The 27,545-nt window shown below is 47.9% G+C and overlaps 58 non-coding genes across 58 annotated transcripts; 2 read left to right on the forward strand and 56 right to left on the reverse strand.

The window, feature by feature from the left end:
• Positions 1 to 358: 358 nt before the first annotated feature.
• TRNAP-AGG (transfer RNA proline (anticodon AGG)) lies at positions 359 to 430 on the reverse strand. The gene has a single exon. It is a non-coding gene; the product is annotated as a tRNA-Pro (tRNA).
• Positions 431 to 826: 396 nt separating this feature from the next.
• On the reverse strand, positions 827 to 898 carry TRNAP-CGG (transfer RNA proline (anticodon CGG)). Its single transcript has one exon. It is a non-coding gene; the product is annotated as a tRNA-Pro (tRNA).
• Positions 899 to 1,037: 139 nt separating this feature from the next.
• TRNAP-UGG (transfer RNA proline (anticodon UGG)) lies at positions 1,038 to 1,109 on the reverse strand. The gene has a single exon. It is a non-coding gene; the product is annotated as a tRNA-Pro (tRNA).
• Positions 1,110 to 2,106: 997 nt separating this feature from the next.
• On the reverse strand, positions 2,107 to 2,178 carry TRNAP-UGG (transfer RNA proline (anticodon UGG)). Its single transcript has one exon. It is a non-coding gene; the product is annotated as a tRNA-Pro (tRNA).
• Positions 2,179 to 2,650: 472 nt separating this feature from the next.
• Positions 2,651 to 2,722, reverse strand: TRNAP-AGG (transfer RNA proline (anticodon AGG)). Its single transcript has one exon. It is a non-coding gene; the product is annotated as a tRNA-Pro (tRNA).
• A 396-nt stretch (positions 2,723 to 3,118) lies between these two features.
• TRNAP-CGG (transfer RNA proline (anticodon CGG)) lies at positions 3,119 to 3,190 on the reverse strand. The gene has a single exon. It is a non-coding gene; the product is annotated as a tRNA-Pro (tRNA).
• A 139-nt stretch (positions 3,191 to 3,329) lies between these two features.
• TRNAP-UGG (transfer RNA proline (anticodon UGG)) lies at positions 3,330 to 3,401 on the reverse strand. Its single transcript has one exon. It is a non-coding gene; the product is annotated as a tRNA-Pro (tRNA).
• Positions 3,402 to 4,398: 997 nt separating this feature from the next.
• Positions 4,399 to 4,470, reverse strand: TRNAP-UGG (transfer RNA proline (anticodon UGG)). The gene has a single exon. It is a non-coding gene; the product is annotated as a tRNA-Pro (tRNA).
• Positions 4,471 to 4,761: 291 nt separating this feature from the next.
• Positions 4,762 to 4,833, reverse strand: TRNAP-AGG (transfer RNA proline (anticodon AGG)). Its single transcript has one exon. It is a non-coding gene; the product is annotated as a tRNA-Pro (tRNA).
• A 635-nt stretch (positions 4,834 to 5,468) lies between these two features.
• On the reverse strand, positions 5,469 to 5,540 carry TRNAP-UGG (transfer RNA proline (anticodon UGG)). The gene has a single exon. It is a non-coding gene; the product is annotated as a tRNA-Pro (tRNA).
• A 291-nt stretch (positions 5,541 to 5,831) lies between these two features.
• Positions 5,832 to 5,903, reverse strand: TRNAP-AGG (transfer RNA proline (anticodon AGG)). The gene has a single exon. It is a non-coding gene; the product is annotated as a tRNA-Pro (tRNA).
• Positions 5,904 to 6,299: 396 nt separating this feature from the next.
• Positions 6,300 to 6,371, reverse strand: TRNAP-CGG (transfer RNA proline (anticodon CGG)). Its single transcript has one exon. It is a non-coding gene; the product is annotated as a tRNA-Pro (tRNA).
• Positions 6,372 to 6,510: 139 nt separating this feature from the next.
• On the reverse strand, positions 6,511 to 6,582 carry TRNAP-UGG (transfer RNA proline (anticodon UGG)). The gene has a single exon. It is a non-coding gene; the product is annotated as a tRNA-Pro (tRNA).
• Positions 6,583 to 6,873: 291 nt separating this feature from the next.
• Positions 6,874 to 6,945, reverse strand: TRNAP-AGG (transfer RNA proline (anticodon AGG)). Its single transcript has one exon. It is a non-coding gene; the product is annotated as a tRNA-Pro (tRNA).
• Positions 6,946 to 7,580: 635 nt separating this feature from the next.
• TRNAP-UGG (transfer RNA proline (anticodon UGG)) lies at positions 7,581 to 7,652 on the reverse strand. The gene has a single exon. It is a non-coding gene; the product is annotated as a tRNA-Pro (tRNA).
• A 503-nt stretch (positions 7,653 to 8,155) lies between these two features.
• TRNAP-AGG (transfer RNA proline (anticodon AGG)) lies at positions 8,156 to 8,227 on the reverse strand. Its single transcript has one exon. It is a non-coding gene; the product is annotated as a tRNA-Pro (tRNA).
• Positions 8,228 to 8,862: 635 nt separating this feature from the next.
• On the reverse strand, positions 8,863 to 8,934 carry TRNAP-UGG (transfer RNA proline (anticodon UGG)). Its single transcript has one exon. It is a non-coding gene; the product is annotated as a tRNA-Pro (tRNA).
• A 291-nt stretch (positions 8,935 to 9,225) lies between these two features.
• TRNAP-AGG (transfer RNA proline (anticodon AGG)) lies at positions 9,226 to 9,297 on the reverse strand. Its single transcript has one exon. It is a non-coding gene; the product is annotated as a tRNA-Pro (tRNA).
• Positions 9,298 to 9,588: 291 nt separating this feature from the next.
• TRNAP-AGG (transfer RNA proline (anticodon AGG)) lies at positions 9,589 to 9,660 on the reverse strand. The gene has a single exon. It is a non-coding gene; the product is annotated as a tRNA-Pro (tRNA).
• A 635-nt stretch (positions 9,661 to 10,295) lies between these two features.
• TRNAP-UGG (transfer RNA proline (anticodon UGG)) lies at positions 10,296 to 10,367 on the reverse strand. Its single transcript has one exon. It is a non-coding gene; the product is annotated as a tRNA-Pro (tRNA).
• Positions 10,368 to 10,658: 291 nt separating this feature from the next.
• TRNAP-AGG (transfer RNA proline (anticodon AGG)) lies at positions 10,659 to 10,730 on the reverse strand. The gene has a single exon. It is a non-coding gene; the product is annotated as a tRNA-Pro (tRNA).
• A 396-nt stretch (positions 10,731 to 11,126) lies between these two features.
• Positions 11,127 to 11,198, reverse strand: TRNAP-CGG (transfer RNA proline (anticodon CGG)). Its single transcript has one exon. It is a non-coding gene; the product is annotated as a tRNA-Pro (tRNA).
• A 139-nt stretch (positions 11,199 to 11,337) lies between these two features.
• Positions 11,338 to 11,409, reverse strand: TRNAP-UGG (transfer RNA proline (anticodon UGG)). The gene has a single exon. It is a non-coding gene; the product is annotated as a tRNA-Pro (tRNA).
• A 291-nt stretch (positions 11,410 to 11,700) lies between these two features.
• On the reverse strand, positions 11,701 to 11,772 carry TRNAP-AGG (transfer RNA proline (anticodon AGG)). The gene has a single exon. It is a non-coding gene; the product is annotated as a tRNA-Pro (tRNA).
• A 1,308-nt stretch (positions 11,773 to 13,080) lies between these two features.
• Positions 13,081 to 13,152, reverse strand: TRNAP-UGG (transfer RNA proline (anticodon UGG)). Its single transcript has one exon. It is a non-coding gene; the product is annotated as a tRNA-Pro (tRNA).
• A 998-nt stretch (positions 13,153 to 14,150) lies between these two features.
• On the reverse strand, positions 14,151 to 14,222 carry TRNAP-UGG (transfer RNA proline (anticodon UGG)). Its single transcript has one exon. It is a non-coding gene; the product is annotated as a tRNA-Pro (tRNA).
• Positions 14,223 to 14,513: 291 nt separating this feature from the next.
• TRNAP-AGG (transfer RNA proline (anticodon AGG)) lies at positions 14,514 to 14,585 on the reverse strand. Its single transcript has one exon. It is a non-coding gene; the product is annotated as a tRNA-Pro (tRNA).
• A 423-nt stretch (positions 14,586 to 15,008) lies between these two features.
• On the reverse strand, positions 15,009 to 15,080 carry TRNAL-AAG (transfer RNA leucine (anticodon AAG)). Its single transcript has one exon. It is a non-coding gene; the product is annotated as a tRNA-Leu (tRNA).
• Positions 15,081 to 15,219: 139 nt separating this feature from the next.
• Positions 15,220 to 15,291, reverse strand: TRNAP-UGG (transfer RNA proline (anticodon UGG)). Its single transcript has one exon. It is a non-coding gene; the product is annotated as a tRNA-Pro (tRNA).
• A 998-nt stretch (positions 15,292 to 16,289) lies between these two features.
• On the reverse strand, positions 16,290 to 16,361 carry TRNAP-UGG (transfer RNA proline (anticodon UGG)). Its single transcript has one exon. It is a non-coding gene; the product is annotated as a tRNA-Pro (tRNA).
• A 291-nt stretch (positions 16,362 to 16,652) lies between these two features.
• Positions 16,653 to 16,724, reverse strand: TRNAP-AGG (transfer RNA proline (anticodon AGG)). The gene has a single exon. It is a non-coding gene; the product is annotated as a tRNA-Pro (tRNA).
• A 423-nt stretch (positions 16,725 to 17,147) lies between these two features.
• On the reverse strand, positions 17,148 to 17,219 carry TRNAL-AAG (transfer RNA leucine (anticodon AAG)). The gene has a single exon. It is a non-coding gene; the product is annotated as a tRNA-Leu (tRNA).
• A 139-nt stretch (positions 17,220 to 17,358) lies between these two features.
• Positions 17,359 to 17,430, reverse strand: TRNAP-UGG (transfer RNA proline (anticodon UGG)). Its single transcript has one exon. It is a non-coding gene; the product is annotated as a tRNA-Pro (tRNA).
• Positions 17,431 to 17,721: 291 nt separating this feature from the next.
• TRNAP-AGG (transfer RNA proline (anticodon AGG)) lies at positions 17,722 to 17,793 on the reverse strand. The gene has a single exon. It is a non-coding gene; the product is annotated as a tRNA-Pro (tRNA).
• A 608-nt stretch (positions 17,794 to 18,401) lies between these two features.
• On the reverse strand, positions 18,402 to 18,473 carry TRNAP-UGG (transfer RNA proline (anticodon UGG)). The gene has a single exon. It is a non-coding gene; the product is annotated as a tRNA-Pro (tRNA).
• A 291-nt stretch (positions 18,474 to 18,764) lies between these two features.
• Positions 18,765 to 18,836, reverse strand: TRNAP-AGG (transfer RNA proline (anticodon AGG)). Its single transcript has one exon. It is a non-coding gene; the product is annotated as a tRNA-Pro (tRNA).
• A 396-nt stretch (positions 18,837 to 19,232) lies between these two features.
• On the reverse strand, positions 19,233 to 19,304 carry TRNAP-CGG (transfer RNA proline (anticodon CGG)). Its single transcript has one exon. It is a non-coding gene; the product is annotated as a tRNA-Pro (tRNA).
• A 129-nt stretch (positions 19,305 to 19,433) lies between these two features.
• Positions 19,434 to 19,505, reverse strand: TRNAP-AGG (transfer RNA proline (anticodon AGG)). The gene has a single exon. It is a non-coding gene; the product is annotated as a tRNA-Pro (tRNA).
• Positions 19,506 to 20,484: 979 nt separating this feature from the next.
• TRNAP-UGG (transfer RNA proline (anticodon UGG)) lies at positions 20,485 to 20,556 on the forward strand. Its single transcript has one exon. It is a non-coding gene; the product is annotated as a tRNA-Pro (tRNA).
• A 139-nt stretch (positions 20,557 to 20,695) lies between these two features.
• Positions 20,696 to 20,767, forward strand: TRNAP-CGG (transfer RNA proline (anticodon CGG)). Its single transcript has one exon. It is a non-coding gene; the product is annotated as a tRNA-Pro (tRNA).
• A 342-nt stretch (positions 20,768 to 21,109) lies between these two features.
• TRNAP-UGG (transfer RNA proline (anticodon UGG)) lies at positions 21,110 to 21,181 on the reverse strand. The gene has a single exon. It is a non-coding gene; the product is annotated as a tRNA-Pro (tRNA).
• Positions 21,182 to 21,321: 140 nt separating this feature from the next.
• On the reverse strand, positions 21,322 to 21,393 carry TRNAP-UGG (transfer RNA proline (anticodon UGG)). Its single transcript has one exon. It is a non-coding gene; the product is annotated as a tRNA-Pro (tRNA).
• A 291-nt stretch (positions 21,394 to 21,684) lies between these two features.
• On the reverse strand, positions 21,685 to 21,756 carry TRNAP-AGG (transfer RNA proline (anticodon AGG)). The gene has a single exon. It is a non-coding gene; the product is annotated as a tRNA-Pro (tRNA).
• Positions 21,757 to 22,152: 396 nt separating this feature from the next.
• On the reverse strand, positions 22,153 to 22,224 carry TRNAP-CGG (transfer RNA proline (anticodon CGG)). Its single transcript has one exon. It is a non-coding gene; the product is annotated as a tRNA-Pro (tRNA).
• A 129-nt stretch (positions 22,225 to 22,353) lies between these two features.
• Positions 22,354 to 22,425, reverse strand: TRNAP-AGG (transfer RNA proline (anticodon AGG)). The gene has a single exon. It is a non-coding gene; the product is annotated as a tRNA-Pro (tRNA).
• Positions 22,426 to 22,821: 396 nt separating this feature from the next.
• Positions 22,822 to 22,893, reverse strand: TRNAP-CGG (transfer RNA proline (anticodon CGG)). The gene has a single exon. It is a non-coding gene; the product is annotated as a tRNA-Pro (tRNA).
• A 139-nt stretch (positions 22,894 to 23,032) lies between these two features.
• On the reverse strand, positions 23,033 to 23,104 carry TRNAP-UGG (transfer RNA proline (anticodon UGG)). Its single transcript has one exon. It is a non-coding gene; the product is annotated as a tRNA-Pro (tRNA).
• A 291-nt stretch (positions 23,105 to 23,395) lies between these two features.
• On the reverse strand, positions 23,396 to 23,467 carry TRNAP-AGG (transfer RNA proline (anticodon AGG)). The gene has a single exon. It is a non-coding gene; the product is annotated as a tRNA-Pro (tRNA).
• Positions 23,468 to 24,102: 635 nt separating this feature from the next.
• Positions 24,103 to 24,174, reverse strand: TRNAP-UGG (transfer RNA proline (anticodon UGG)). The gene has a single exon. It is a non-coding gene; the product is annotated as a tRNA-Pro (tRNA).
• Positions 24,175 to 24,568: 394 nt separating this feature from the next.
• On the reverse strand, positions 24,569 to 24,640 carry TRNAP-CGG (transfer RNA proline (anticodon CGG)). Its single transcript has one exon. It is a non-coding gene; the product is annotated as a tRNA-Pro (tRNA).
• Positions 24,641 to 24,779: 139 nt separating this feature from the next.
• On the reverse strand, positions 24,780 to 24,851 carry TRNAP-UGG (transfer RNA proline (anticodon UGG)). Its single transcript has one exon. It is a non-coding gene; the product is annotated as a tRNA-Pro (tRNA).
• A 291-nt stretch (positions 24,852 to 25,142) lies between these two features.
• On the reverse strand, positions 25,143 to 25,214 carry TRNAP-AGG (transfer RNA proline (anticodon AGG)). The gene has a single exon. It is a non-coding gene; the product is annotated as a tRNA-Pro (tRNA).
• Positions 25,215 to 25,585: 371 nt separating this feature from the next.
• TRNAP-UGG (transfer RNA proline (anticodon UGG)) lies at positions 25,586 to 25,657 on the reverse strand. The gene has a single exon. It is a non-coding gene; the product is annotated as a tRNA-Pro (tRNA).
• A 291-nt stretch (positions 25,658 to 25,948) lies between these two features.
• On the reverse strand, positions 25,949 to 26,020 carry TRNAP-AGG (transfer RNA proline (anticodon AGG)). Its single transcript has one exon. It is a non-coding gene; the product is annotated as a tRNA-Pro (tRNA).
• Positions 26,021 to 26,416: 396 nt separating this feature from the next.
• Positions 26,417 to 26,488, reverse strand: TRNAP-CGG (transfer RNA proline (anticodon CGG)). The gene has a single exon. It is a non-coding gene; the product is annotated as a tRNA-Pro (tRNA).
• Positions 26,489 to 26,627: 139 nt separating this feature from the next.
• On the reverse strand, positions 26,628 to 26,699 carry TRNAP-UGG (transfer RNA proline (anticodon UGG)). The gene has a single exon. It is a non-coding gene; the product is annotated as a tRNA-Pro (tRNA).
• Positions 26,700 to 26,992: 293 nt separating this feature from the next.
• TRNAP-AGG (transfer RNA proline (anticodon AGG)) lies at positions 26,993 to 27,064 on the reverse strand. Its single transcript has one exon. It is a non-coding gene; the product is annotated as a tRNA-Pro (tRNA).
• Positions 27,065 to 27,460: 396 nt separating this feature from the next.
• On the reverse strand, positions 27,461 to 27,532 carry TRNAP-CGG (transfer RNA proline (anticodon CGG)). Its single transcript has one exon. It is a non-coding gene; the product is annotated as a tRNA-Pro (tRNA).
• Positions 27,533 to 27,545: the final 13 nt, after the last annotated feature.

Here is a 27,545-nt window from a genome sequence, read left to right on the forward strand (position 1 = left end):
ATCTGCATAAAAGTCCATTCAGAATGATAGACAATTAAAATAAAAGAAAGACACTTTGCAAGCATTACATGTATTGCATAAGCCAGTGAGGGGTTGGACACTGGTGCCAGAAAACACACAAGGAGAAGACTACATGCTACTCATGGAACCTACAGAGGCAAATAGCAATCTCTAATGGATCATCTGCATAAAAGTCCATTCAGAATGATAGACAATTAAAATAAAAGAAAGGCACTTTGCAAGCATTACATGTATTGCATAAGCCAGTGAGGGGTTGGACACTGGTGCCAGAAAACACACAAGGAGAAGACTACATGCTACTCATGGAACTGGATGAGCAGGAATGCTCTCAAAAGGTGGGCTCGTCCGGGATTTGAACCCGGGACCTCTCGCACCCTAAGCGAGAATCATACCCCTAGACCAACGAGCCAAGCTGAGACAGCACCAAAAGGACGTTTGCCAACACCAACGAGCCAAGCTGAGACAACGTCGAAAGGCCGTTTGCCAACACCAAATTTATTCACAGGACTGCTGCTGTCAGAAAACAAACAAGGAGAAGACTAAAGATAGCTCACGGAATGATAAGGATGGGAAGGAACCCTAAGTGAGGATCATACCCCTAGACCAATGAGTCGACACAGCGTTTCCACTGAAGACAGCATTGGCAGGTTTTCACTTCTACAATCCTCAGAGTTGAAATAAGGTAACCAAAAAGTAAATTCTTCTCCGAAAACACCTCTGTCCGTGATTTAAAGCAAACCGCTCTGGTAAACAGCAGATGAAACCGATTTATGAGAGGTGAGGGCGGCAAATGAAGGTGGTGACAGGGCTCGTCCGGGATTCGAACCCGGGGCCTCTCGCACCCGAAGCGAGAATCATACCTCTAGACCAACGAGCCAGAATTCTGCCATACTCCTGAGGCGTGTCAGGTACTTTTGCCTTGGCAGATTTGCAAAAATCCATTGGGTGGAGGCTTACTATGGGCATGTTGACAAGAGGTGAGAAAAAGGAGAAAGGTCACTCCTCAGGAAAAGCTAGGGCTCGTTTGGGATTTGAACCCGGGACCTCTCGCACCCAAAGCGAGAATCATACCCCTAGACCAACGAGCCAGAGGTGGCAGCTGCTGGTTTCCTTACTATGCTGACTTTGACCTCTCAAAGTATGCTGCCATGTGGGGAGCTTGCTTGGCACCTACAGAGGCAAATATCAATCTCTAATGGATCATCTGCATAAAAGTCCATTCAGAATAATAGACAATTAAAATAAAAGAAAGGCACTTTGCAAGCATTACATGTATTGCATAAGCCAGTGAGGGGTTGGACACTGGTGCCAGAAAACACACAAGGAGAAGACTACATGCTACTCATGGAACTGGATGAGCAGGAATGCTCTCAAAAGGTGGGCTCGTCCGGGATTTGAACCCGGGACCTCTCGCACCCTAACGAGAATCATACCCCTAGACCAACAAGCCAAGCTGAGACAGCTTCAAAAGGCCGTTTGCCAACACCAACGAGCCAAGCTGAGACAGCGTCGAATGGCCGTTTGTCAACACCAAATTTATTCACACACAGGACTGAGAAGGACAGAAGTTCCACACCGCTGTTGTCAGAAAACAAACAAGGAGAAGACTAAAGATAGCTCACGGAATGATAAGGTTGGGAAGGAACCCTAAGTGAGGATCATACCCCTAGACCAATGAGTCGACACAGCGTTTCCACTGAAGACAGCATTGGCAGGTTTTCACTTCTACAATGCTCAGAGTTGAATTAAGGTAACCAAAAAGTAAAGTCATCTCCGAAAACACCTCTGTCCGTGATTTAAAGCAAACCGCTCTGGTAAACAGCAGATTAAACCGATTTATGAGAGGTGAGGGCGGCAAATGAAGGTGGTGACAGGGCTCATCAGGGATTCGAACCCGGGGCCTCTCGCACCCTAAGCGAGAATCATTCCTCTAGATCAACGAGCCAGAATTCTGCCATACTCCTGAGGCGTGTCAGGTACTTTTGTCTTGGCAGATTTGCAAAAAATCCATTGGGTGGAGGCTTACTATGGGCATGTTGACAAGAGGTGAGAAAAAGGAGAAAGGTCACTCCTCAGGAAAAGCTAGGGCTCGTTCGGGATTTGAACCCGAGACCTCTCGCACCCAAAGCGAGAATCATACCCCTAGACCAACTAGCCAGAGGTGGCAGCTGCTGGTTTCCTTCCTATGCTGACTTTGACCTCTCAAAGTATGCTGCCATGTGGAGAGCTTGCTTGGCACCTACAGAGGCAAATATCAATCTCTAATGGATCATCTGCATAAAAGTCCATTCAGAATGATAGACAATTAAAATAAAAGAAAGACACTTTGCAAGCATTACATGTATTGCATAAGCCAGTGAGGGGTTGGACACTGGTGCCAGAAAACACACAAGGAGAAGACTACATGCTACTCATGGAACCTACAGAGGCAAATAGCAATCTCTAATGGATCATCTGCATAAAAGTCCATTCAGAATGATAGACAATTAAAATAAAAGAAAGGCACTTTGCAAGCATTACATGTATTGCATAAGCCAGTGAGGGGTTGGACACTGGTGCCAGAAAACACACAAGGAGAAGACTACATGCTACTCATGGAACTGGATGAGCAGGAATGCTCTCAAAAGGTGGGCTCGTCCGGGATTTGAACCCGGGACCTCTCGCACCCTAAGCGAGAATCATACCCCTAGACCAACGAGCCAAGCTGAGACAGCACCAAAAGGACGTTTGCCAACACCAACGAGCCAAGCTGAGACAACGTCGAAAGGCCGTTTGCCAACACCAAATTTATTCACAGGACTGCTGCTGTCAGAAAACAAACAAGGAGAAGACTAAAGATAGCTCACGGAATGATAAGGATGGGAAGGAACCCTAAGTGAGGATCATACCCCTAGACCAATGAGTCGACACAGCGTTTCCACTGAAGACAGCATTGGCAGGTTTTCACTTCTACAATCCTCAGAGTTGAAATAAGGTAACCAAAAAGTAAATTCTTCTCCGAAAACACCTCTGTCCGTGATTTAAAGCAAACCGCTCTGGTAAACAGCAGATGAAACCGATTTATGAGAGGTGAGGGCGGCAAATGAAGGTGGTGACAGGGCTCGTCCGGGATTCGAACCCGGGGCCTCTCGCACCCGAAGCGAGAATCATACCTCTAGACCAACGAGCCAGAATTCTGCCATACTCCTGAGGCGTGTCAGGTACTTTTGCCTTGGCAGATTTGCAAAAATCCATTGGGTGGAGGCTTACTATGGGCATGTTGACAAGAGGTGAGAAAAAGGAGAAAGGTCACTCCTCAGGAAAAGCTAGGGCTCGTTTGGGATTTGAACCCGGGACCTCTCGCACCCAAAGCGAGAATCATACCCCTAGACCAACGAGCCAGAGGTGGCAGCTGCTGGTTTCCTTACTATGCTGACTTTGACCTCTCAAAGTATGCTGCCATGTGGGGAGCTTGCTTGGCACCTACAGAGGCAAATATCAATCTCTAATGGATCATCTGCATAAAAGTCCATTCAGAATAATAGACAATTAAAATAAAAGAAAGGCACTTTGCAAGCATTACATGTATTGCATAAGCCAGTGAGGGGTTGGACACTGGTGCCAGAAAACACACAAGGAGAAGACTACATGCTACTCATGGAACTGGATGAGCAGGAATGCTCTCAAAAGGTGGGCTCGTCCGGGATTTGAACCCGGGACCTCTCGCACCCTAACGAGAATCATACCCCTAGACCAACAAGCCAAGCTGAGACAGCTTCAAAAGGCCGTTTGCCAACACCAACGAGCCAAGCTGAGACAGCGTCGAATGGCCGTTTGTCAACACCAAATTTATTCACACACAGGACTGAGAAGGACAGAAGTTCCACACCGCTGTTGTCAGAAAACAAACAAGGAGAAGACTAAAGATAGCTCACGGAATGATAAGGTTGGGAAGGAACCCTAAGTGAGGATCATACCCCTAGACCAATGAGTCGACACAGCGTTTCCACTGAAGACAGCATTGGCAGGTTTTCACTTCTACAATGCTCAGAGTTGAATTAAGGTAACCAAAAAGTAAAGTCATCTCCGAAAACACCTCTGTCCGTGATTTAAAGCAAACCGCTCTGGTAAACAGCAGATTAAACCGATTTATGAGAGGTGAGGGCGGCAAATGAAGGTGGTGACAGGGCTCATCAGGGATTCGAACCCGGGGCCTCTCGCACCCTAAGCGAGAATCATTCCTCTAGATCAACGAGCCAGAATTCTGCCATACTCCTGAGGCGTGTCAGGTACTTTTGTCTTGGCAGATTTGCAAAAAATCCATTGGGTGGAGGCTTACTATGGGCATGTTGACAAGAGGTGAGAAAAAGGAGAAAGGTCACTCCTCAGGAAAAGCTAGGGCTCGTTCGGGATTTGAACCCGAGACCTCTCGCACCCAAAGCGAGAATCATACCCCTAGACCAACTAGCCAGAGGTGGCAGCTGCTGGTTTCCTTACTATGCTGACTTTGACCTCTCAAAGTATGCTGCCATGTGGGGAGCTTGCTTGGCACCTACAGAGGCAAATATCAATCTCTAATGGATCATCTGCATAAAAGTCCATTCAGAATAATAGACAATTAAAATAAAAGAAAGGCACTTTGCAAGCATTACATGTATTGCATAAGCCAGTGAGGGGTTGGACACTGGTGCCAGAAAACACACAAGGAGAAGACTACATGCTACTCATGGAACTGGATGAGCAGGAATGCTCTCAAAAGGTGGGCTCGTCCGGGATTTGAACCCGGGACCTCTCGCACCCTAAGCGAGAATCATACCCCTAGACCAACGAGCCAAGCTGAGACAGCTTCAAAAGGCCGTTTGCCAACACCAACGAGCCAAGCTGAGACAGCGTCGAATGGCCGTTTGTCAACACCAAATTTATTCACACACAGGACTGAGAAGGACAGAAGTTCCACACCGCTGTTGTCAGAAAACAAACAAGGAGAAGACTAAAGATAGCTCACGGAATGATAAGGTTGGGAAGGAACCCTAAGTGAGGATCATACCCCTAGACCAATGAGTCGACACAGCGTTTCCACTGAAGACAGCATTGGCAGGTTTTCACTTCTACAATGCTCAGAGTTGAATTAAGGTAACCAAAAAGTAAAGTCTTCTCCGAAAACACCTCTGTCCGTGATTTAAAGCAAACCGCTCTGGTAAACAGCAGATTAAACCGATTTATGAGAGGTGATTGCGGCAAATGAAGGTGGTGACAGGGCTCATCAGGGATTCGAACCCGGGGCCTCTCGCACCCTAAGCGAGAATCATTCCTCTAGACCAACGAGCCAGATTTCTGCCATACTCCTGAGGCGTGTCAGGTACTTTTGTCTTGGCAGATTTGCAAAAAATCCATTGGGTGGAGGCTTACTATGGGCATGTTGACAAGAGGTGAGAAAAAGGAGAAAGGTCACTCCTCAGGAAAAACCGGGGCTCGTCCGGGATTTGAACCCGGGACCTCTCGCACCCAAAGCGAGAATCATACCCCTAGACCAACGAGCCAGAGGTGGCAGCTGCTGGTTTCCTTCCTATGCTGACTGTGACCTCTCAAAGTATGCTGCCATGTGGAGAGCTTGCTTGGCACCTACAGAGGCAAATATCAATCTCTAAGGGTTCATCTGCATAAAAGTCCATTCAGAGTGATAGACAATTAAAATAAAAGATAGGCACTTTGCAAGCATTACATGTATTGCATAAGCCAGTGAGGGGTTGGACACTGGTGCCAGAAAACACACAAGGAGAAGACTACATGCTACTCATGGAACTGGATGAGCAGGAATGCTCTCAAAAGGTGGGCTCGTCCGGGATTTGAACCCGGGACCTCTCGCACCCTAAGCGAGAATCATACCCCTAGACCAACGAGCCAAGCTGAGACAGCACCAAAAGGACGTTTGCCAACACCAACGAGCCAAGCTGAGACAACGTCGAAAGGCCGTTTGCCAACACCAAATTTATTCACAGGACTGCTGCTGTCAGAAAACAAACAAGGAGAAGACTAAAGATAGCTCACGGAATGATAAGGATGGGAAGGAACCCTAAGTGAGGATCATACCCCTAGACCAATGAGTCGACACAGCGTTTCCACTGAAGACAGCATTGGCAGGTTTTCACTTCTACAATGCTCAGAGTTGAATTAAGGTAACCAAAAAGTAAAGTCTTCTCCGAAAACACCTCTGTCCGTGATTTAAAGCAAACCGCTCTGGTAAATAGCAGATGAAACCGATTCATGAGAGGTTAGGGCGGCAAATGAAGGCGGTGACAGGGCTCGTCCGGGATTCGAACCCGGGGCCTCTCGCACCCGAAGCGAGAATCATACCTCTAGACCAACGAGCCAGAATTCTGCCATACTCCTGAGGCGTGTCAGGTACTTTTGCCTTGGCAGATTTGCAAAAATCCATTGGGTGGAGGTTTACTATGGGCATGTTGACAAGAGGTGAGAAAAAGGAGAAAGGTCACTCCTCAGGAAAAGCTAGGGCTCGTTCGGGATTTGAACCCGAAACCTCTCGCACCCAAAGCGAGAATCATACCCCTAGACCAACGAGCCAGAGGTGGCAGCTGCTGGTTTCCTTCCTATGCTGACTTTGACCTCTCAAAGTATGCTGCCATGTGGGGAGCTTGCTTGGCACCTACAGAGGCAAATATCAATCTCTAATGGATCATCTGCATAAAAGTCCATTCAGAATGATAGACAATTAAAATAAAAGAAAGGCACTTTGCAAGCATTACATGTATTGCATAAGCCAGTGAGGGGTTGGACACTGGTGCCAGAAAACACACAAGGAGAAGACTACATGCTACTCATGGAACTGGATGAGCAGGAATGCTCTCAAAAGGTGGGCTCGTCCGGGATTTGAACCCGGGACCTCTCGCACCCTAAGCGAGAATCATACCCCTAGACCAACGAGCCAAGCTGAGACAGCTTCAAAAGGCCGTTTGCCAACACCAACGAGCCAAGCTGAGACAGCGTCGAATGGCCGTTTGTCAACACCAAATTTATTCACACACAGGACTGAGAAGGACAGAAGTTCCACACCGCTGTTGTCAGAAAACAAACAAGGAGAAGACTAAAGATAGCTCACGGAATGATAAGGTTGGGAAGGAACCCTAAGTGAGGATCATACCCCTAGACCAATGAGTCGACACAGCGTTTCCACTGAAGACAGCATTGGCAGGTTTTCACTTCTACAATGCTCAGAGTTGAATTAAGGTAACCAAAAAGTAAAGTCTTCTCCGAAAACACCTCTGTCCGTGATTTAAAGCAAACCGCTCTGGTAAACAGCAGATTAAACCGATTTATGAGAGGTGATTGCGGCAAATGAAGGTGGTGACAGGGCTCATCAGGGATTCGAACCCGGGGCCTCTCGCACCCTAAGCGAGAATCATTCCTCTAGACCAACGAGCCAGATTTCTGCCATACTCCTGAGGCGTGTCAGGTACTTTTGTCTTGGCAGATTTGCAAAAAATCCATTGGGTGGAGGCTTACTATGGGCATGTTGACAAGAGGTGAGAAAAAGGAGAAAGGTCACTCCTCAGGAAAAACCAGGGCTCGTCCGGGATTTGAACCCGGGACCTCTCGCACCCAAAGCGAGAATCATACCCCTAGATCAACGAGCCAGAGGTGGCAGCTGCTGGTTTCCTTCCTATGCTGACTGTGACCTCTCAAAGTATGCTGCCATGTGGAGAGCTTTCTTGGCACCTACAGAGGCAAATATCAATCTCTAAGGGTTCATCTGCATAAAAGTCCATTCAGAGTGATAGACAATTAAAATAAAAGATAGGCACTTTGCAAGCATTACATGTATTGCATAAGCCAGTGAGGGGTTGGACACTGGTGCCAGAAAACACACAAGGAGAAGACTACATGCTACTCATGGAACTGGATGAGCAGGAATGCTCTCAAAAGGTGGGCTCGTCCGGGATTTGAACCCGGGACCTCTCGCACCCTAAGCGAGAATCATACCCCTAGACCAACAATTAAAATAAAAGAAAGGCACTTTGCAAGCATTACATGTATTGCATAAGCCAGTGAGGGGTTGGACACTGGTGCCAGAAAACACACAAGGAGAAGACTACATGCTACTCATGGAACTGGATGAGCAGGAATGCTCTCAAAAGGTGGGCTCGTCCGGGATTTGAACCCGGGACCTCTCGCACCCTAAGCGAGAATCATACCCCTAGACCAACGAGCCAAGCTGAGACAGCTTCAAAAGGCCGTTTGCCAACACCAACGAGCCAAGCTGAGACAGCGTCGAATGGCCGTTTGTCAACACCAAATTTATTCACACACAGGACTGAGAAGGACAGAAGTTCCACACCGCTGTTGTCAGAAAACAAACAAGGAGAAGACTAAAGATAGCTCACGGAATGATAAGGTTGGGAAGGAACCCTAAGTGAGGATCATACCCCTAGACCAATGAGTCGACACAGCGTTTCCACTGAAGACAGCATTGGCAGGTTTTCACTTCTACAATGCTCAGAGTTGAATTAAGGTAACCAAAAAGTAAAGTCTTCTCCGAAAACACCTCTGTCCGTGATTTAAAGCAAACCGCTCTGGTAAACAGCAGATTAAACCGATTTATGAGAGGTGATTGCGGCAAATGAAGGTGGTAAAAGGGCTCATCAGGGATTCGAACCCGGGGCCTCTCGCACCCTAAGCGAGAATCATTCCTCTAGACCAACGAGCCAGATTTCTGCCATACTCCTGAGGCGTGTCAGGTACTTTTGTCTTGGCAGATTTGCAAAAAATCCATTGGGTGGAGGCTTACTATGGGCATGTTGACAAGAGGTGAGAAAAAGGAGAAAGGTCACTCCTCAGGAAAAACCAGGGCTCGTCCGGGATTTGAACCCGGGACCTCTCGCACCCAAAGCGAGAATCATACCCCTAGACCAACGAGCCAGAGGTGGCAGCCGCTGGTTTCCTTCCTATGCTGACTGTGACCTCTCAAAGTATGCTGCCATGTGGAGAGCTTTCTTGGCACCTACAGAGGCAAATATCAATCTCTAAGGGTTCATCTGCATAAAAGTCCATTCAGAGTGATAGACAATTAAAATAAAAGATAGGCACTTTGCAAGCATTACATGTATTGCATAAGCCAGTGAGGGGTTGGACACTGGTGCCAGAAAACACACAAGGAGAAGACTACATGCTACTCATGGAACTGGATGAGCAGGAATGCTCTCAAAAGGTGGGCTCGTCCGGGATTTGAACCCGGGACCTCTCGCACCCTAAGCGAGAATCATACCCCTAGACCAACGAGCCAGAGGTGGCAGCTGCTGGTTTCCTTCCTATGCTGACTTTGACCTCTCAAAGTATGCTGCCATGTGGAGAGCTTGCTTGGCACCTACAGAGGCAAATATCAATCTCTAATGGATCATCTGCATAAAAGTCCATTCAGAATGATAGACAATTAAAATAAAAGAAAGGCACTTTGCAAGCATTACATGTATTGCATAAGCCAGTGAGGGGTTGGACACTGGTGCCAGAAAACACACAAGGAGAAGACTACATGCTACTCATGGAACTGGATGAGCAGGAATGCTCTCAAAAGGTGGGCTCGTCCGGGATTTGAACCCGGGACCTCTCGCACCCTAAGCGAGAATCATACCCCTAGACCAACGAGCCAAGCTGAGACAGCTTCAAAAGGCCGTTTGCCAACACCAACGAGCCAAGCTGAGACAGCGTCGAATGGCCGTTTGTCAACACCAAATTTATTCACACACAGGACTGAGAAGGACAGAAGTTCCACACCGCTGTTGTCAGAAAACAAACAAGGAGAAGACTAAAGATAGCTCACGGAATGATAAGGTTGGGAAGGAACCCTAAGTGAGGATCATACCCCTAGACCAATGAGTCGACACAGCGTTTCCACTGAAGACAGCATTGGCAGGTTTTCACTTCTACAATGCTCAGAGTTGAATTAAGGTAACCAAAAAGTAAAGTCTTCTCCGAAAACACCTCTGTCCGTGATTTAAAGCAAACCGCTCTGGTAAACAGCAGATTAAACCGATTTATGAGAGGTGATTGCGGCAAATGAAGGTGGTGACAGGGCTCATCAGGGATTCGAACCCGGGGCCTCTCGCACCCTAAGCGAGAATCATTCCTCTAGACCAACGAGCCAGATTTCTGCCATACTCCTGAGGCGTGTCAGGTACTTTTGTCTTGGCAGATTTGCAAAAAATCCATTGGGTGGAGGCTTACTATGGGCATGTTGACAAGAGGTGAGAAAAAGGAGAAAGGTCACTCCTCAGGAAAAACCAGGGCTCGTCCGGGATTTGAACCCGGGACCTCTCGCACCCAAAGCGAGAATCATACCCCTAGACCAACGAGCCAGAGGTGGCAGCTGCTGGTTTCCTTCCTATGCTGACTGAGACCTCTCAAAGTATGCTGCCATGTGGAGAGCTTTCTTGGCACCTACAGAGGCAAATATCAATCTCTAAGGGTTCATCTGCATAAAAGTCCATTCAGAGTGATAGACAATTAAAATAAAAGATAGGCACTTTGCAAGCATTACATGTATTGCATAAGCCAGTGAGGGGTTGGACACTGGTGCCAGAAAACACACAAGGAGAAGACTACATGCTACTCATGGAACTGGATGAGCAGGAATGCTCTCAAAAGGTGGGCTCGTCCGGGATTTGAACCCGGGACCTCTCGCACCCTAAGCGAGAATCATACCCCTAGACCAACGAGCCAAGCCGAGACAGCACCAAAAGGACGTTTGCCAACACCAACGAGCCAAGCTGAGACAACGTCGAAAGGCCGTTTGCCAACACCAAATTTATTCACAGGACTGCTGCTGTCAGAAAACAAACAAGGAGAAGACTAAAGATAGCTCACGGAATGATAAGGATGGGAAGGAACCTTAAGTGAGGATCATACCCCTAGACCAATGAGTCGACACAGCGTTTCCACTGAAGACAGCATTGGCAGGTTTTCACTTCTACAATGCTCAGAGTTGAATTAAGGTAACCAAAAAGTAAAGTCTTCTCCGAAAACACCTCTGTCCGTGATTTAAAGCAAACCGCTCTGGTAAATAGCAGATGAAACCGATTCATGAGAGGTTAGGGCGGCAAATGAAGGCGGTGACAGGGCTCGTCCGGGATTCGAACCCGGGGCCTCTCGCACCCGAAGCGAGAATCATACCTCTAGACCAACGAGCCAGAATTCTGCCATACTCCTGAGGCGTGTCAGGTACTTTTGCCTTGGCAGATTTGCAAAAATCCATTGGGTGGAGGTTTACTATGGGCATGTTGACAAGAGGTGAGAAAAAGGAGAAAGGTCACTCCTCAGGAAAAGCTAGGGCTCGTTCGGGATTTGAACCCGAAACCTCTCGCACCCAAAGCGAGAATCATACCCCTAGACCAACGAGCCAGAGGTGGCAGCTGCTGGTTTCCTTCCTATGCTGACTTTGACCTCTCAAAGTATGCTGCCATGTGGGGAGCTTGCTTGGCACCTACAGAGGCAAATATCAATCTCTAATGGATCATCTGCATAAAAGTCCATTCAGAATGATAGACAATTAAAATAAAAGAAAGGCACTTTGCAAGCATTACATGTATTGCATAAGCCAGTGAGGGGTTGGACACTGGTGCCAGAAAACACACAAGGAGAAGACTACATGCTACTCATGGAACTGGATGAGCAGGAATGCTCTCAAAAGGTGGGCTCGTCCGGGATTTGAACCCGGGACTTCTCGCACCCTAAGCGAGAATCATACCCCTAGACCAACGAGCCGAGCTGAGACAGCACCAAAAGGACGTTTGCCAACACCAACGAGCCAAGCTGAGACAGCGTCGAATGGCCGTTTGTCAACACCAAATTTATTCACACACAGGACTGAGAAGGACAGAAGTTCCACACCGCTGTTGTCAGAAAACAAACAAGGAGAAGACTAAAGATAGCTCACGGAATGATAAGGTTGGGAAGGAACCCTAAGTGAGGATCATACCCCTAGACCAATGAGTCGACACAGCGTTTCCACTGAAGACAGCATTGGCAGGTTTTCACTTCTACAATGCTCAGAGTTGAATTAAGGTAACCAAAAAGTAAAGTCTTCTCCGAAAACACCTCTGTCCGTGATTTAAAGCAAACCGCTCTGGTAAACAGCAGATTAAACCGATTTATGAGAGGTGAGGGCGGCAAATGAAGGTGGTGACAGGGCTCATCAGGGATTCGAACCCGGGGCCTCTCGCACCCTAAGCGAGAATCATTCCTCTAGACCAACGAGCCAGATTTCTGCCATACTCCTGAGGCGTGTATTGCATAATCCAGTGAGGGGTTGGACACTGGTGCCAGAAAACACACAAGGAGAAGACTACATGCTACTCATGGAACTGGATGAGCAGGAATGCTCTCAAAAGGTGGGCTCGTCCGGGATTTGAAGCCGGGACCTCTCGCACCCTAAGCGAGAATCATACTCCTAGACCAACGAGCCGAGCTGAGACAGCACGAAAAGGACGTTTGCCAACACCAACGAGCCAAGCTGAGACAACGTCGAAAGGCCGTTTGCCAACACCAAATTTATTCACAGGACTGCTGCTGTCAGAAAACAAACAAGGAGAAGACTAAAGATAGCTCACGGAATGATAAGGATGGGAAGGAACCCTAAGTGAGGATCATACCCCTAGACCAATGAGTCGACACAGCGTTTCCACTGAAGACAGCATTGGCAGGTTTTCACTTCTACAATGCTCAGAGTTGAATTAAGGTAACCAAAAAGTAAAGTCTTCTCCGAAAACACCTCTGTCCGTGATTTAAAGCAAACCGCTCTGGTAAACAGCAGATGAAACCGATTTATGAGAGGTGAGGGCGGCAAATGAAGGTGGTGACAGGGCTCGTCCGGTATTCGAACCTGGGGCCTCTCGCACCCGAAGCGAGAATCATACCTCTAGACCAACGAGCCAGAATTCTGCCATACTCCTGAGGCGTGTTAGGTACTTTTGCCTTGGCAGATTTGCAAAAAATCCATTCGGTGGAGGCTTTTTATGGGCATGTTGACAAGAGGTGAGAAAAAGGAGAAAGGTCACACCTCAGGAAAAGCCAGGGCTCGTCCGGGATTTGAACCCGGGACCTCTCACACCCAAAGCGAGAATCATACCCCTAGACCAACGAGCCAAAGGTGGCAGCTGCTGGTTTCCTTCCTATGCTGACTTTGACCTCTCAAAGTATGCTGCCATGTGGAGAGCTTGCTTGGCACCTACAGAGGCAAATATCAGTCTCTAATGGATCATCTGCATAAAAGTCCATTCAGAATGATAGACAATTAAAATAAAGGAAAGGCACTTTGCAAGCATTACATGTATTGCATAAGCCAGTGAGGGGTTGGACACTGGTGCCAGAAAACACACAAGGAGAAGACTACATGCTACTCATGGAACTGGATGAGCAGGAATGCTCTCAAAAGATGGGCTCGTCTGAGATTTGAACCCGGAACCTCTCGCACCCTAAGCGAGAATCATACCCCTAGACCAACGAGCCAAGCTGAGACAGCTTCAAAAGGCCGTTTGCCAACACCAACGAGCCAAGCTGAGACAGCGTCGAATGGCCGTTTGTCAACACCAAATTTATTCACACACAGGACTGAGAAGGACAGAAGTTCCACACCGCTGTTGTCAGAAAACAAACAAGGAGAAGACTAAAGATAGCTCACGGAATGATAAGGTTGGGAAGGAACCCTAAGTGAGGATCATACCCCTAGACCAATGAGTCGACACAGCGTTTCCACTGAAGACAGCATTGGCAGGTTTTCACTTCTACAATGCTCAGAGTTGAATTAAGGTAACCAAAAAGTAAAGTCTTCTCCGAAAACACCTCTGTCCGTGATTTAAAGCAAACCGCTCTGGTAAACAGCAGATTAAACCGATTTATGAGAGGTGAGGGCGGCAAATGAAGGTGGTGACAGGGCTCGTCAGGGATTCGAACCCGGGGCCTCTCACACCTTAAGCGAGAATCATTCCTCTAGACCAACGAGCCAGAATTCTGCCGTATTCCTGAGGCGTGTCAGGTACTTTTGTCTTGGCAGATTTGCAAAAAATCCATTGGGTGGAGGCTTACTATGGGCATGTTGACAAGAGGTGAGAAAAAGGAGAAAGGTCACTCCTCAGGAAAAGCCAGGGCTCGTTCGGGATTTGAACCCGGGACCTCTCGCACCCAAAGCAAGAATCATACCCCTAGACCAACGAGCCAGAGGTGGCAGCTGCTGGTTTCCTTCCTATGCTGACTTTGACCTCTCAAAGTATGCTGCCATGTGGAGAGCTTGCTTGGCACCTACAGAGGCAAATATCAATCTCTAATGGATCATCTGCATAAAAGTCCATTCAGAATGGTAGACAATTAAAATAAAAGAAAGGCACTTTGCAAGCATTACATGTATTGCATAAGCCAGTGAGGGGTTGGACACTGGTGCCAGAAAACACACAAGGAGAAGACTACATGCTACTCATGGAACTGGATGAGCAGGAATGCTCTCAAAAGGTGGGCTCGTCTGGGATTTGAACCCGGAACCTCTCGCACCCTAAGCGAGAATCATACCCCTAGACCAACGAGCCAAGCTGAGACAGCTTCAAAAGGCCGTTTGCCAACACCAACGAGCCAAGCTGAGACAGCGTCGAATGGCCGTTTGTCAACACCAAATTTATTCACACACAGGACTGAGAAGGACAGAAGTTCCACACCGCTGTTGTCAGAAAACAAACAAGGAGAAGACTAAAGATAGCTCACGGAATGATAAGGTTGGGAAGGAACCCTAAGTGAGGATCATACCCCTAGACCAATGAGTCGACACAGCGTTTCCACTGAAGACAGCATTCGCAGGTTTTCACTTCTACAATGCTCAGAGTTGAATTAAGGTAACCAAAAAGTAAAGTCTTCTCCGAAAACACCTCTGTCCGTGATTTAAAGCAAACCGCTCTGGTAAACAGCAGATGAAACCGATTTATGAGAGGTGAGGGCGGCAAATGAAGGCGGTGACAGGGCTCGTCAGGGATTCGAACCCGGGGCCTCTCGCACCTTAAGCGAGAATCATTCCTCTAGACCAACGAGCCAGAATTCTGCCGTATTCCTGAGGCGTGTCAGGTACTTTTGTTTGGCAGATTTGCAAAAAATCCATTGGGTGGAGGCTTACTATGGGCATGTTGACAAGAGGTGAGAAAAAGAAGAAAGGTCACTCCTCAGGAAAAGCCAGGGCTCGTCCGGGATTTGAACCCGGGACCTCTCGCACCCAAAGCGAGAATCATACCCCTAGACCAACGAGCCAGAGGTGGCAGCTGTTGGTTTCCTTCCTATGCTGACTTTGACCTCTCAAAGTATGCTGCCATGTGGAGAGCTTGCTTGGCACCTACAGAGGCAAATATCAATCTCTAATGGATCATCTGCATAAAAGTCCATTCAGAATGGTAGACAATTAAAATAAAAGAAAGGCACATTGCAAGCATTACATGTATTGCATAAGCCAGTGAGGGGTTGGACACTGGTGCCAGAAAACACCCAAGGAGAAGACTACATGCTACTCATGGAACTGGATGAGCAGGAATGCTCTCAAAATGTGGGCTCGTCTGAGATTTGAACCCGGAACCTCTCGCACCCTAAGCGAGAATCATACCCCTAGACCAACGAGCCAAGCTGAGACAGCTTCAAAAGGCCGTTTGCCAACACCAACGAGCCAAGCTGAGACAACGTCGAATGGCCGTTTGTCAACACCAAATTTATTCACACACAGGACTGAGAAGGACAGAAGTTCCACACCGCTGTTGTCAGAAAACAAACAAGGAGAAGACTAAAGATAGCTCACGGAATGATAAGGTTGGGAAGGAACCCTAAGTGAGGATCATACCCCTAGACCAATGAGTCGACACAGCGTTTCCACTGAAGACAGCATTGGCAGGTTTTCACTTCTACAATGCTCAGAGTTGAATTAAGGTAACCAAAAAGTAAAGTCTTCTCCGAAAACACCTCTGTCCGTGATTTAAAGCAAACCGCTCTGGTAAACAGCAGATTAAACCGATTTATGAGAGGTGAGGGCGGCAAATGAAGGTGGTGACAGGGCTCGTCAGGGATTCGAACCCGGGGCCTCTCACACCTTAAGCGAGAATCATTCCTCTAGACCAACGAGCCAGAATTCTGCCGTATTCCTGAGGCGTGTCAGGTACTTTTGTCTTGGCAGATTTGCAAAAAATCCATTGGGTGGAGGCTTACTATGGGCATGTTGACAAGAGGTGAGAAAAAGGAGAAAGGTCACTCCTCAGGAAAAGCCAGGGCTCGTCCGGGATTTGAACCCGGGACCTCTCGCACCCAAAGCGAGAATCATACCCCTAGACCAACGAGCCAGAGGTGGCAGCTGCTGGTTTCCTTCCTATGCTGACTTTGACCTCTCAAAGTATGCTGCCATGTGGAGAGCTTGCTTGGCACCTACAGAGGCAAATATCAATCTCTAATGGATCATCTGCATAAAAGTCCATTCAGAATGGTAGACAATTAAAATAAAAGAAAGGCACTTTGCAAGCATTACATGTATTGCATAAGCCAGTGAGGGGTTGGACACTGGTGCCAGAAAACACACAAGGAGAAGACTACATGCTACTCATGGAACTGGATGAGCAGGAATGCTCTCAAAAGGTGGGCTCGTCTGGGATTTGAACCCGGAACCTCTCGCACCCTAAGCGAGAATCATACCCCTAGACCAACGAGCCAAGCTGAGACAGCTTCAAAAGGCCGTTTGCCAACACCAACGAGCCAAGCTGAGACAGCGTCGAATGGCCGTTTGTCAACACCAAATTTATTCACACACAGGACTGAGAAGGACAGAAGTTCCACACCGCTGTTGTCAGAAAACAAACAAGGAGAAGACTAAAGATAGCTCACGGAATGATAAGGTTGGGAAGGAACCCTAAGTGAGGATCATACCCCTAGACCAATGAGTCGACACAGCGTTTCCACTGAAGACAGCATTCGCAGGTTTTCACTTCTACAATGCTCAGAGTTGAATTAAGGTAACCAAAAAGTAAAGTCTTCTCCGAAAACACCTCTGTCCGTGATTTAAAGCAAACCGCTCTGGTAAACAGCAGATGAAACCGATTTATGAGAGGTGAGGGCGGCAAATGAAGGCGGTGACAGGGCTCGTCAGGGATTCGAACCCGGGGCCTCTCGCACCTTAAGCGAGAATCATTCCTCTAGACCAACGAGCCAGAATTCTGCCGTATTCCTGAGGCGTGTCAGGTACTTTTGTTTGGCAGATTTGCAAAAAATCCATTGGGTGGAGGCTTACTATGGGCATGTTGACAAGAGGTGAGAAAAAGAAGAAAGGTCACTCCTCAGGAAAAGCCAGGGCTCGTCCGGGATTTGAACCCGGGACCTCTCGCACCCAAAGCGAGAATCATACCCCTAGACCAACGAGCCAGAGGTGGCAGCTGTTGGTTTCCTTCCTATGCTGACTTTGACCTCTCAAAGTATGCTGCCATGTGGAGAGCTTGCTTGGCACCTACAGAGGCAAATATCAATCTCTAATGGATCATCTGCATAAAAGTCCATTCAGAATGGTAGACAATTAAAATAAAAGAAAGGCACATTGCAAGCATTACATGTATTGCATAAGCCAGTGAGGGGTTGGACACTGGTGCCAGAAAACACCCAAGGAGAAGACTACATGCTACTCATGGAACTGGATGAGCAGGAATGCTCTCAAAATGTGGGCTCGTCCGGGATTTGAACCCGGGACCTCTCGCACCCTAAGCGGGAATCATACCCCTAGACCAACGAGCCAAGCTGAGACAGCACCAAAAGGACGTTTGCCAACACCAACGAGCCAAGCTGAGACAACGTCGAAAGGCCGTTTGCCAACACCAAATTTATTCACAGGACTGCTGCTGTCAGAAAACAAACAAGGAGAAGACTAAAGATAGCTCACGGAATGATAAGGATGGGAAGGAACCCTAAGTGAGGATCATACCCCTAGACCAATGAGTCGACACAGCGTTTCCACTGAAGACAGCATTCGCAGGTTTTCACTTCTACAATGCTCAGAGTTGAATTAAGGTAACCAAAAAGTAAAGTCTTCTCCGGAAACACCTCTGTCCGTGACTTAAAGCAAACCGCTCTGGTAAACAGCAGATGAAACCGATTTATGAGAGGTGAGGGCGGTAAATGAAGGTGGTGACAGGGCTTGTCCGGAATTCGAACCCGGGGCCTCTCTCACCCGAAGCGAGAATCATACCACTAGACCAACGAGCCAGAATTCTGCCTTACTCCTGAGGCGTGTCAGGTACTTTTGGCTTGGCAGATTTGCAAAAAATCCATTGGGTGGAGGCTTAGTATGGGCATGTTGACAAGAGGTGAGAAAAAGGAGAAAGGTCACTCCTCAGGAAAAGCTAGGGCTCGTCCGGGATTTGAACCCGGGACCTCTCGCACCCAAAGCGAGAATCATACCCCTAGACCAACGAGCCAGAGGTGGCAGCTGCTGGTTTCCTTCCTATGACGACTTTGACCTCTCAAAGTATGCTGCCATGTGGAGAGCTTGCTTGGCACCTACAGAGGCAAATATCAATCTCTAATGGATCATCTGCATAAAAGTCCATTCAGAATGATAGACAATTAAAATAAAAGAAAGGCACTTTGCAAGCATTACATGTATTGCATAAGCCAGTGAGGGGTTGGACACTGGTGCCAGAAAACACACAAGGAGAAGACTACATGCTACTCATGGAACTGGATGAGCAGGAATGCTCTCAAAAGGTGGGCTCCTCCGGGATTTTAACCCGGGACCTCTCGCACCCTAAGCGAGAATCATACCACTAGACCAACGAGCCAAGCTGAGACAGCAGCAAAAGGACGTTTGCCAACACCAACCAGCCAAGCTGAGACAACGTCGAAAGGCCGTTTGCCAACACCAAATTTATTCACAGGACTGCTGCTGTCAGAAAACAAACAAGGAGAAGACTAAAGATAGCTCACGGAATGATAAGGATGGGAAGGAACCCTAAGTGAGGATCATACCCCTAGACCAATGAGTCGACACAGCGTTTCCACTGAAGACAGCATTCGCAGGTTTTCACTTCTACAATGCTCAGAGTTGAATTAAGGTAACCAAAAAGTAAAGTCTTCTCCGGAAACACCTCTGTCCGTGACTTAAAGCAAACCGCTCTGGTAAAGAGCAGATGAAACCGATTTATGAGAGGTGAGGGCGGTAAATGAAGGTGGTGACAGGGCTCGTCCGGGATACGAACCCAGGGCCTCTCGCACCCGAAGCGAGAATCATACCACTAGACCAACGAGCCAGAATTCTGCCATTCTCCTGAGGCGTGTCAGGTACTTTTGTCTTGGCAGACACTGGTGCCAGAAAACACACAAGTAGAAGACTACATGCTATTCATGGAACTGGATGAGCAGGAATGCTCTCAAAAGGTGGGCTCGTCCGGGATTTGAACCCGGGACCTCTCGCACCCTAAGCGAGAATCATACCCCTAGACCAACGAGCCAAGCTGAGACAGGACCAAAAGGACGTTTGCCAACACCAACGAGCCAAGCTGAGACAACGTCGAAAGGCCGTTTGCCAACACCAAATTTATTCACAGGACTGCTGCTGTCAGAAAACAAACAAGGAGAAGACTAAAGATAGCTCACGGAATGATAAGGATGGAAAGGAACCCTAAGTGAGGATCATACCCCTAGACCAATGAGTCGACACAGCGTTTCCACTGAAGACAGCATTCGCAGGTTTTCACTTCTACAATGCTCAGAGTTGAACCGCTGTTTACCAGAGCGGTTTGCTTTAAATCACGGACAGAGGTGTTTTCGGAGAAGACTTTACTTTTTGGTTACCTTAATTCAACTCTGAGCATTGTAGAAGTGAAAACCTGCCAATGCTGTCTTCAGTGGAAACGCTGTGTCGACTCATTGGTCTAGGGGTATGATCCTCACTTAGGGTTCCTTCCCATCTTTATCATTCCGTGAGCTATCTTTAGTCTTCTCCTTGTTTGTTTTCTGACAGCAGCAGTCCTGTGAATAAATTTGGTGTTGGCAAACGGCCTTTCGACGTTGTCTCAGCTTGGCTCATTGGTGTTGGCAAACGTCCTTTTGATGCTGTCTCAGCTTGGCTCGTTGGTCTAGGGGTATGATTCTCGCTTAGGGTGCGAGAGGTCCCCGGTTCAAATCCCGGAGGAGCCCACCTTTTGAGAGCATTCCTGCTCATCCAGTTCCATGAGTAGCATGTAGTCTTCTCCTTGTGTGTTTTCTGGCACCAGTGTCCAACCCCTCACTGGCTTATGCAATACATGTAATGCTTGCAAAGTGCCTTTCTTTTATTTTAATTGTCTATCATTCTGAATGGACTTTTATGCAGATGATCCATTAGAGATTGATATTTGCCTCTGTAGGTGCCAAGCAAGCTCTCCACATGGCAGCATACTTTGAGAGGTCAAAGTCGTCATAGGAAGGAAACCAGCAGCTGCCACCTCTGGCTCGTTGGTCTAGGGGTATGATTCTTGCTTTGGGTGCGAGAGGTCTCGGGTTCAAATCCCGGACGAGCCCTAGTTTTTCCTGAGGAGTGACCTTTCTCCTTTTTCTCACGTCTTGTCAACATGCCCATAGTAAGCCTCAACCCAATGGATTTTTGCAAATCTGCCAAGGCAAAAGTACCTAACACGCCTCAGGAGTATGGCAGAATTCTGGCTCGTTGGTCTAGAGGTATGATTCTCGCTTCGGGTGCGAGAGGCCCCGGGTTCCAATCCCGGACGAGCCCTGTCACCACCTTCATTTACCGCCCTCACCTCTCATAAATCGGTTTCATCTGCTCTTTACCAGAGCGGTTTGCTTTAAATCACGGACAGAGGTGTTTTCGGAGAAGACTTTACTTTTTGGTTACCTTGTGTGTTTTCTGGCACCAGTGTCTGCCAAGACAAAAGTACCTGACACGCCTCTGACATACCTCTAGACCAACGAGCCAGAATTCTGCCATACTCCTGAGGCGTGTTAGGTACTTTTTCCTTGGCAGATTTGCAAAAATCCATTGGGTGGAGGCTTACTATGGGCATGTTGACAAGACGTGAGAAAAAGGAGAAAGGTCACTCCTCAGGAAAAGCTAGGGCTCGTCCGGGATTTGAACCCGAGACCTCTCGCACCCAAAGCGAGAATCATACCTCTAGACCAACGAGCCAGAATTCTGCCAGAATCCTGAGGCGTGTCAGGTACTTTTGCCTTGGCAGATTTGCAAAAAATCCATTCGGTGGAGGCTTTTTATGGGCATGTTGACAAGAGGTGAGAAAAAGGAGAAAGGTCACACCTCAGGAAAAGCCAGGGCTCGTCCGGGATTTGAACCCGGGACCTCTCACACCCAAAGCGAGAATCATACCCCTAGACCAACGAGCCAAAGGTGGCAGCTGCTGGTTTCCTTCCTATGCTGACTTTGACCTCTCAAAGTATGCTGCCATGTGGAGAGCTTGCTTGGCACCTACAGAGGCAAATATCAATCTCTAATGGATCATCTGCATAAAAGTCCATTCAGAATGATAGACAATTAAAATAAAAGAAAGGCGCTTTGCAGTAATTACATGTATTGCATAAGCCAGTGAGGGGTTGGACACTGGTGCTAGAAAACACACAAGGAGAAGACTACATGCTACTCATGGAACTGGATGAGCAGGAATGCTCTCAAAAGTTGGGCTCGTCCGGGATTTGAACCCGGGACCTCTCGCACCCTAAGCGAGAATCATACCCCTAGACCAACGAGCCAAGCTGAGACAGGACCAAAAGGACGTTTGCCAACACCAACGAGCCAAGCTGAGACAACGTCGAAAGGCCGTTTGCCAACACCAAATTTATTCACAGGACTGCTGCTGTCAGAAAACAAACAAGGAGAAGACTAAAGATAGCTCACGGAATGATAAGGATGGAAAGGAACCCTAAGTGAGGATCATACCCCTAGACCAATGAGTCGACACAGCGTTTCCACTGAAGACAGCATTCGCAGGTTTTCACTTCTACAATGCTCAGAGTTGAATTAAGGTAACCAAAAAGTAAAGTCTTCTCCGGAAACACCTCTGTCCGTGACTTAAAGCAAACCGCTCTGGTAAAGAGCAGATGAAACCGATTTATGAGAGGTGAGGGCGGTAAATGAAGGTGGTGACAGGGCTCGTCCGGGATTCGAACCCGGGGCCTCTCGCACCCGAAGCGAGAATCATACCACTAGACCAACGAGCCAGAATTCTGCCATACTCCTGAGGCGTGTCAGGTACTTTTGTCTTGGCAGACACTGGTGCCAGAAAACACACAAGTAGAAGACTACATGCTATCCATGGAACTGGATGAGCAGGAATGCTCTCAAAAGGTGGGCTCGTCCGGGATTTGAACCCGGGACCTCTCGCACCCTAAGCGAGAATCATACCCCTAGACCAACGAGCCAAGCTGAGACAGCACCAAAAGGACGTTTGCCAACACCAACGAGCCAAGCTGAGACAACGTCGAAAGGCCGTTTGCCAACACCAAATTTATTCACAGGACTGCTGCTGTCAGAAAACAAACAAGGAGAAGACTAAAGATAGCTCACGGAATGATAAGGTTGGGAAGGAACCCTAAGTGAGGATCATACCCCTAGACCAATGAGTCGACACAGCGTTTCCACTGAAGACAGCATTGGCAGGTTTTCACTTCTACAATGCTCAGAGTTGAATTAAGGTAACCAAAAAGTAAAGTCTTCTCCGAAAACACCTCTGTCCGTGATTTAAAGCAAACCGCTCTGGTAAACAGCAGATGAAACCGATTTATGAGAGGTGAGGGCGGCAAATGAAGGTGGTGACAGGGCTCGTCCGGGATTCGAACCCGGGGCCTCTCGCACCCGAAGCGAGAATCATACCTCTAGACCAACGAGCCAGAATTCTGCCATACTCCTGAGGCGTGTCAGGTACTTTTGCCTTGGCAGATTTGCAAAAATCCATTGGGTGGAGGCTTACTATGGGCATGTTGACAAGAGGTGAGAAAAAGGAGAAAGGTCACTCCTCAGGAAAAGCTAGAGCTCGTTCGGGATTTGAACCCGAGACCTCTCGCACCCAAAGCGAGAATCATACCCCTAGACCAACGAGCCAGAGGTGGCAGCTGCTGGTTTCCTTCCTATGCTGACTTTGACCTCTCAAAGTATGCTGCCATGTGGGGAGCTTGCTTGGCACCTACAGAGGCAAATATCAATCTCTAATGGATCATCTGCATAAAAGTCCATTCAGAATAATAGACATTTAAAATAAAAGAAAGGCACTTTGCAAGCATTACATGTATTGCATAAGCCAGTGAGGGGTTGGACACTGGTGCCAGAAAACACACAAGGAGAAGACTACATGCTACTCATGGAACTGGATGAGCAGGAATGCTCTCAAAAGGTGGGCTCGTCCGGGATTTGAACCCGGGACCTCTCGCACCCTAAGCGAGAATCATACCCCTAGACCAACGAGCCAAGCTGAGACAGCTTAAAAAGGCCGTTTGCCAACACCAACGAGCCAAGCTGAGACAGCGTCGAATGGCCGTTTGTCAACACCAAATTTATTCACACACAGGACTGAGAAGGACAGAAGTTCCACACCGCTGTTGTCAGAAAACAAACAAGGAGAAGACTAAAGATAGCTCACGGAATGATAAGGTTGGGAAGGAACCCTAAGTGAGGATCATACCCCTAGACCAATGAGTCGACACAGCGTTTCCACTGAAGACAGCATTGGCAGGTTTTCACTTCTACAATGCTCAGAGTTGAATTAAGGAAACTAAAAAGTAAAGTCTTCTCCGAAAACACCTCTGTCCGTGATTTAAAGCAAACCGCTCTGGTAAACAGCAGATGAAACCGATTTATGAGAGGTGAGGGCGGCAAATGAAGGTGGTGATAGGGCTCGTCCGTGATTCGAACCCGGGGCCTCTCTCACCCAAAGCGAGAATAATACCTCTAGACCAACAAGCTAGAATTCTGCCATACTCCTGAGGCGTGTCAGGTACTTTTGGCTTGGCAGATTTGCAAAAAATCCATTGGGTGGAGGCTTACTATGGGCATGTTGACAAGAGGTGAGAAAAATGAGAAAGGTCACTCCTCAGGAAAAGCTAGGGCTCGTCCGGGATTTGAACCCGGGATCTCTCGCACCCAAAGCGAGAATCATACCCCTAGACCAACGAGCCAGAGGTGGCAGGTGCTGGTTTCCTTCCTATGACGACTTTGACCACTCAAAGTATGCTGCCATGTGGAGAGCTTGCTTGGCACCTACAGAGGCAAATATCAATCTGTCAGAAAACAAACAAGGAGAAGACTAAAGATAGCTCACGGAATGATAAGGTTGGGAAGGAACCCTAAGTGAGGATCATACCCCTAGACCAATGAGTCGACACAGCGTTTCCACTGAAGACAGCATTGGCAGGTTTTCACTTCTACAATGCTCAGAGTTGGATTAAGGTAACTAAAAAGTAAAGTCTTCTCCGAAAACACCTCTGTCCGTGATTTAAAGCAAACCGCTCTGGTAAACAGCAGATGAAACCGATTTATGAGAGGTGAGGGCGGCAAATGAAGGTGGTGACAGGGCTCGTCCAGGATTCGAACCCGGGGCCTCTCGCACCCGAAGCGAGAATCATACCTCTAGACCAACGAGACAGAATTCTGCCATACTCCTGAGGCGTGTCAGGTACTTTTGCCTTGGCAGATTTGCAAAAATCCATTGGGTGGAGGCTTACTATGGGCATGTTGACAAGAGGTGAGAAAAAGGAGAAAGGTCATTCCTCAGGAAAAGCTAGGGCTCGTTCGGGATTTGAACCCGAGACCTCTCGCACCCAAAGCGAGAATCATACCCCTAGACCAACGAGCCAGAGGTGGCAGCTGCTGGTTTCCTTCCTATGCTGACTTTGACCTCTCAAAGTATGCTGCCATGTGGGGAGCTTGCTTGGCACCTACAGAGGCAAATATCAATCTCTAATGGATCATCTGCATAAAAGTCCATTCAGAATAATAGACAATTAAAATAAAAGAAAGGCACTTTGCAAGCATTACATGTATTGCATAAGCCAGTGAGGGGTTGGACACTGGTGCCAGAAAACACACAAGGAGAAGACTACATGCTACTCATGGAACTGGATGAGCAGGAATGCTCTCAAGAGGTGGGCTCGTCCGGGATTTGAACCCGGGACCTCTCGCACCCTAAGCGAGAATCATACCCCTAGACCAACGAGCCAAGCTGAGACAGCTTCAAAAGGCCGTTTGCCAACACCAACGTGCCAAGCTGAGACAGCGTCGAATGGCCGTTTGTCAACACCAAATTTATTCACACACAGAACTGAGAAGGACAGAAGTTCCACACCGCTGTTGTCAGAAAACAAACAAGGAGAAGACTAAAGATAGCTCACGGAATGATAAGGTTGGGAAGGAACCCTAAGTGAGGATCATACCCCTAGACCAACGAGCCAGAATTCTGCCATACTCCTGAGGCGTGTCAGGTACTTTTGGCTTGGCAGATTTGCAAAAAATCCATTGGGTGGAGGCTTACTATGGGCATGTTGACAAGAGGTGAGAAAAAGGAGAAAGGTCACTCCTCAGGAAAAGCTAGGGCTCGTCCGGGATTTGAACCCGGGACCTCTCGCACCCAAAGCGAGAATCATACCCCTAGACCAACGAGCCAGAGGTGGCAGCTGCTGGTTTCCTTCCTATGACGACTTTGACCTCTCAAAGTATGCTGCCATGTGGAGAGCTTGCTTGGCACCTACAGAGGCAAATATCAATCTCTAATGGATCATCTGCATAAAAGTCCATTCAGAATGATAGACAATTAAAATAAAAGAAAGGCGCTTTGCAGTAATTACATGTATTGCATAAGCCAGTGAGGGGTTGGACACTGGTGCCAGAAAACACACAAGGAGAAGACTACATGCTACTCATGGAACTGGATGAGCGGGAATGCTCTCAAGGGGTGGGCTCGTCCGGGATTTGAACCCGGGACCTCTCGCACCCTAAGCGAGAATCATACCCCTAGACCAACGAGCCAAGCTGAGACAGCATCAAAAGGACGTTTGCCAACACCAACGAGCCAAGCTGAGACAACGTCGAAAGGCCGTTTGCCAACACCAAATTTATTCACAGGACTGCTGCTGTCAGAAAACAAACAAGGAGAAGACTAAAGATAGCTCACGGAATGATAAGGTTGGGAAGGAACCCTAAGTGAGGATCATACCCCTAGACCAATGAGTCGACACAGCGTTTCCACTGAAGACAGCATTGGCAGGTTTTCACTTCTACAATGCTCAGAGTTGAATTAAGGTAACCAAAAAGTAAAGTCTTCTCCGAAAACACCTCTGTCCGTGATTTAAAGCAAACCGCTCTGGTAAACAGCAGATGAAACCGATTTATGAGAGGTGAGGGCGGCAAATGAAGGTGGTGACAGGGCTCGTCCGGTATTCGAACCCGGGGCCTCTCGCACCCGAAGCGAGAATCATACCTCTAGACCAACGAGCCAGAATTCTGCCATACTCCTGAGGCGTGTTAGGTACTTTTGCCTTGGCAGATTTGCAAAAATCCATTGGGTGGAGGCTTACTATGGGCATGTTGACAAGAGGTGAGAAAAAGGAGAAAGGTCACTCCTCAGGAAAAGCTAGGGCTCGTCCGGGATTTGAACCCAGGATCTCTCGCACCCAAAGCGAGAATCATACCCCTAGACCAACGAGCCAGAGGTGGCAGCTGCTGGTTTCCTTCCTATGACGACTTTGACCTCTCAAAGTATGCTGCCATGTGGAGAGCTTGCTTGGCACCTACAGAGGCAAATATCAATCTCTAATGGATCATCTGCATAAAAGTCCATTCAGAATGATAGACAATTAAAATAAAAGAAAGGCACTTTGCAAGCATTACATGTATTGCATAAGCCAGTGAGGGGTTGGACACTGGTGCCAGAAAAAACACACAAGGAGAAGACTACATGCTACTCATGGAACTGGATGAGCAGGAATGCTCTTAAAAGGTGGGCTCGTCCGGGATTTGAACCCGGGACCTCTCGCACCCTAAGCGAGAATCATACCCCTAGACCAACGAGCCGAGCTGAGATAGCACCAAAAGGACGTTTGCCAACACCAACGAGCCAAGCTGAGACAACGTCGAAAGGCCGTTTGCCAACACCAAATTTATTCACAGGACTGCTGCTGTCAGAAAACAAACAAGGAGAAGACTAAAGATAGCTCACGGAATGATAAGGTTGGGAAGGAACCCTAAGTGAGGATCATACCCCTAGACCAATGAGTCGACACAGCGTTTCCACTGAAGACAGCATTGGCAGGTTTTCACTTCTACAATGCTCAGAGTTGAATTAAGGTAACCAAAAAGTAAAGTCTTCTCCGAAAACACCTCTGTCCGTGATTTAAAGCAAACCGCTCTGGTAAACAGCAGATGAAACCGATTTATGAGAGGTGAGGGCGGCAAATGAAGGTGGTGACAGGGCTCGTCCGGGATTCGAACCCGGGGCCTCTCGCACCCGAAGCGAGAATAATACCTCTAGACCAACGAGCCAGAATTCTGCCAT

This window comes from Hyla sarda, chromosome 6 (genome assembly GCF_029499605.1).
Source record: "Hyla sarda isolate aHylSar1 chromosome 6, aHylSar1.hap1, whole genome shotgun sequence".
NCBI lineage: Eukaryota > Metazoa > Chordata > Amphibia > Anura > Hylidae > Hyla > Hyla sarda.